The 5,105-nt window shown below is 51.2% G+C and overlaps 1 pseudogene; it reads left to right on the top strand.

Annotated features, from left to right (window-relative positions):
- On the top strand, positions 1–2,909 carry LOC101995332 (annotated as a pseudogene).
- The last annotated feature ends 2,196 nt before the right edge of the window (positions 2,910–5,105 follow it).

The raw sequence follows: 5,105 nt of genomic DNA, 5'->3' as shown, positions 1-5,105 counted from the left end.
TCCTTTCAGCCTGAGACCAGCCCAGAAAGAAAAATAATTATCTTTTCTTGCTCGGTACCTATCTTAAAGCCATGAGGGAAATCGTGCACATCCAGGCCGGACAGTGTGGCAACCAGATCGGTGCTAAGGTAAGGATTTTAAAATTTAGGTGAAATATGTGAGCACGAAAAACCCAGGTTAGTCATGGGTAATGTTACCAGTGGCTTGCATTCTCCATTCGTTAGCTTTGCCCCTCAAAGTTTTGCACGTATGAATATAGCCCATATTTGTGGCTAGCATTCTGATGCTGAGAAATTGAGAAATATTTTTCTTGGCACATTTTCGGAAAGCCGTTAAAAGAGACTTCAGTATTTAGGGAACCGGGAGTCTGTGGAACTGTAAAGCACCTATTTAGAGGGGTTTTCTAACGGTTCGAGAACTGGAGAGGAGAGATGCGGAAACGATCCGAGACAAAGCCGAAGCGAGGTTTTCCCCTTGCGGCACCCCCACCCCCACCCCGCCTGGAGGGCCTTAGTGGAGCAGGGCTGGAGGGGGAAGGGGAGAGGTTGGGCGGGCAGCTGCACCCTACGACGTGGTCCGGTGCGCATTACCTCTCAACAAAGGCTTGGAGGCCGAAGGGCATTCGCCACCCCCAGGCTTGATTTAACTTCTGGGTAGATGATGGTTCTGTGTGGGGGCTACTTTTACTTTTCATTGCCTTTAAGAAATCTTAGGGTGTGACCTCATGGAAAAGTGAGAGGCTTGCGTGTCTCTAAGTCTCAGAACGAAGTGTGTGTGCGAGAGAGAGACTATTTAGGAGAGGGAAGCTAGCAAAGCAATAAAAATTTGCAGCCATGCTTTTTTTTTTCCTTTTGCGCGCAATTACAATGTAGCGGGGGAGGGGTGGGGAGGAGGAAGTGCTGCCGCTAAATTGTAGCCGAAGGGTGGGACCCTCCGGGGGCGGGGCTACCGCCCCTGGCGCGCAGGGACAATGCAGCCTTAGCAGGCGGGGGCGCACTGGTCCCGCCCCTCGTGCCAGGCCCCGCCCACGCTACTCCCGCCTTTGTGGGCTGCTAAAAGACCGGCCCGCCACCGCAGTCACGTGGAACGCGTAAGGGGTGGGCGACTGCAGTGGCCGCACCTTCCCCCCCCAACCCTCTTTTGTGCTGGACTAGAGGGGCGGTGCCCATTCTGAAGCGCTTTGCTGGGTGCTGGTCAAATGGGCGGGTGGCTGTCCAGTCCGTCCGTCCATATGAATGCTCCCAACCCTCAGCCCCCTGAACTTAATCCTAGCCACAAATGCGGTGATTTTTCCCTGGTGGAGGTTCGGCAGGCAGATAACGGAATTGCAGTTTCTGCACCTCTGCTTCGTTTGAGCATGTCTAGAATTGAAATGCGGGCGGGGAGTCATCCCTTAGGACTTGAGCCATTGACGGCTCATTGCTCTTCCCTGTGCAGTTCTGGGAGGTGATAAGCGATGAACACGGCATCGACCCCACCGGTACCTACCACGGAGACAGCGACCTGCAGCTGGACCGAATCTCCGTCTACTACAATGAAGCCACAGGTGGCAAGTATGTCCCTCGAGCTATCTTGGTGGATCTAGAACCCGGGACCATGGACTCCGTTCGATCAGGTCCTTTTGGCCAGATCTTCAGACCAGACAACTTTGTTTTTGGTCAGTCTGGGGCAGGCAACAACTGGGCTAAGGGTCACTACACAGAGGGAGCTGAGCTGGTCGACTCCGTTCTGGATGTGGTGCGGAAGGAGGCAGAGAGCTGTGACTGCCTGCAGGGCTTTCAGCTGACCCACTCTCTGGGTGGAGGCACGGGCTCTGGCATGGGCACCCTGCTCATCAGGAAGATCCGAGAAGAGTACCCTGACCGGATCATGAACACCTTCAGTGTGGTACCTTCACCCAAAGTGTCCGACACCGTGGTCGAGCCCTACAACGCCACCCTCTCCGTCCATCAGCTGGTCGAAAACACTGATGAGACCTACTGCATTGACAACGAGGCCCTCTATGACATCTGCTTCCGTACCCTCAAGCTCACCACGCCAACCTACTGAGACCTGAACCACCTCGTCTCCGCCACCATGAGCGGTGTCACCACCTGCCTCCGCTTCCCGGGCCAGCTCAATGCTGACCTCCGAAAGTTGGCCGTCAACATGGTGCCCTTCCCGCGTCTTCACTTCTTCATGCCCGGCTTTGCCCCGCTCACCAGCCGTGGAAGCCAGCAGTACCGGGCCCTCACTGTGCCTGAACTTACCCAGCAGGTCTTCGATGCCAAGAATATGATGGCTGCTTGCGACCCCCGCCACGGCCGATACCTCACCGTTGCAGCTGTCTTCCGCGGGAGGATGTCCATGAAGGAGGTAGATGAGCAAATGCTCAACGTGCAGAATAAGAATAGCAGCTACTTTGTGGAATGGATCCCCAACAATGTCAAGACGGCGGTCTGTGACATCCCACCCCGCGGCCTCAAGATGGCAGTCACCTTCATCGGAAACAGCACGGCCATCCAGGAGCTCTTCAAGCGCATCTCGGAGCAGTTCACAGCCATGTTCCGCCGGAAGGCTTTCCTCCACTGGTACACAGGTGAGGGCATGGACGAGATGGAGTTCACCGAAGCCGAGAGCAACATGAATGACCTCGTCTCCGAGTACCAGCAGTACCAGGATGCCACTGCGGAAGAGGAGGAGGATTTCGGGGAGGAGGCAGAAGAAGAGGCCTAAGGCAGAGAGCCCCGCATCACCTCAGGCTGCTTGCTTCCCTCAGCTTTCTTCAGCTGCCCATTTTTCTCCTTCAGAGTTTTCTTTCTGCTGCCTCTGTCCTGTTTTTTCGTTTTTTTTTCACTGGGGCGGGTGGGGGGAAGTGAACGGTGCCTGGCACACAGTAGGCGCTCAATAAATATTTGTTTGTGGAATGTCAAAAAAAAAATAAAATAAATGGTAAAATAATCCCTTGACCATCCTTTATCAACCACACCCAGCCAATAATTGAATTTTTAAATTGGGCTCTATTAAGAAAGTCGAGAGGGATAGCTCAGTGGTTAAGAGCATTGGCTGCTTTTCCAGAGGTCCTGAGTTCAGTTCCCAACAACCACATGATGGCTCACAACCATATATAATGGGACGTGATGACTTCTTCTGGCCTACAGGCATACATGCAGACAGAACACTCATACCTACAAAATACATAAATAAAATTGAAAAGAAAGTCAGGTGGTGGTGGTGCATGTCTTTAATCCCAGCACTCAGGAAGCAGAGGCAGGTGGATCTCTGAGTTCGAGGCCAGCCTGGTCTACAGAGTGAGTTCCAGGTCATCATCTGTGAAGACAGTGGATTAACACCCTGAAAAGGAAACACCTTGTATCTAATCTCCAGCTGAACCTTAGGAGGTCAGTCATTCCAGAGCACAGTTTTAACATCTAGCCAGAAGGTCATCCACATTTCTGGGACTCCTGAAGCCTGTGACACGTTATCACCCCTTGGACTCCTTCCTCATTCTCTAGATGCCTGGAGTAGGGCACCTTGGAACAGTCTAGTTGGTGCATGCTAGTTTCAAGCCATACTCCTCTAGGCACTGCCAGGGCTAGAGAGTTCACTCAGAACAATTGCCCCTTTTCATGGTCACCCATATGGGGTCTCGCTCTGTAGCATCTTGGCTGGCCTGGAACTTACTATGTAAACAAGGCTAGCCTGAAACTCAGAGATTCACCTGCCTCTTCCTCCCCGGCCCAGGGATTAGAGATGCGTACTGCCACACCTGTCTGCAAGTTATTGAACAGAGTGTACTGCTAAGTTATTAATAACATGTACACAGAGATTCCTCTCTGTAACAGGGAATACAAAGCACCCCATAGCTGTCCCCTTGTCATCTGTCAGTCTGCACATCTGTGCTTGTGTCCCCTATGAGCCCATGAGTTCTAGAAGGTAGGAACTCCGTATCACTCACTTATGTGCCTCTAATACTAGCTAGGGACAGCAGTTGGCACAGACTATTTTAACTTCTATTGCTGTTGCCAGGCATTTTTTAAAAGAATGAGGATACATATCATAACATGAAAGAATTGGTGTCAAAATATAAACAATCAAAGGCCTACCAGGCAGTGGTGGCACAGGCCTTTAATCCCAGCACCCAGGAGACAGAGGCAGGAGAGTCTTGAGTTCGCAGCCATACTGGTCTACAGAACTAATTCCAGGACAGTCAGGGCTATACAGTGAGATCGTGTTTTACAAACAACAACAAAAATCAAAGCGGTGGTGGGGGCCTTAGGGCCTAGAAGGACGATTTCTAGTGCCTCGCTAAACCTGCTTCCGTAAACTCTCCTACACTCAAAGGAATCATCTACTTGTCTAAAGTGTCAATAATCATCTCTGTAAGCCTTAATGACGTCTATGCTTCTGGACCTGAGCATAAAGGATGAAAGTGAACCTTTCAGGACCTGTGAGATGGCTCAGTGGGTACAGGCACCTGTCCCTCAGGCCTGACAACCTGAGTTCAATCCTAGAGTCCACCCGGTAGAAACAGGGAACCAACTACTGCAAGTTCTCCTCTGACCTCCACATACGCACCCTGGCATGTACACATGTGTTTGAGCGTGCACTAAATAAGTATAAAAAACTTAAATTAACTTTTCACAGTGAAGAGTACACTATTTTCTTCTCCAAACAGGCAGAAATGCTATGTAGGAGGATAGGTATGGTGGTGCCCTTGTGAGGCAGAAGCAGGCGATCTCAGTGAGTTCAAGGCCAGACTGGTCTACACAGAGAGTTCTAGGACAGCCATGATTCAAGACAAACAACAACAAAAAAGGTGTGGGATCCTCTGAAACTGGAGTTACAGACAGCTGTGAGCTACCATGTGGATGCTGGGAATTAAACCCGGGTCCTCTGGAAGAGCAGCCAGTGCTCCCAGCTGCTGAGCCATCTTTCCAGCCCCAGACTCATCCTTCTTGGTAGGCTCTGAGGTTACGGAAAACCCCAGGCCTCACTGTAATGTGGGACAAGTTAAATGATGAGCTTCATTGTGACCTGGTGAGACTGTCACTTCACGAACTTGGGGGATGTCAAGTACCTTTTCATAGGGGACGCCGGAGTTTGAAGTGGACTTTTGCTTAAAT

Source organism: Microtus ochrogaster, unplaced genomic scaffold (assembly GCF_000317375.1).
Source record: "Microtus ochrogaster isolate Prairie Vole_2 unplaced genomic scaffold, MicOch1.0 UNK44, whole genome shotgun sequence".
Taxonomy (NCBI): domain Eukaryota; kingdom Metazoa; phylum Chordata; class Mammalia; order Rodentia; family Cricetidae; genus Microtus; species Microtus ochrogaster.
This window is presented reverse-complemented; position numbering and strand designations above follow the sequence as displayed.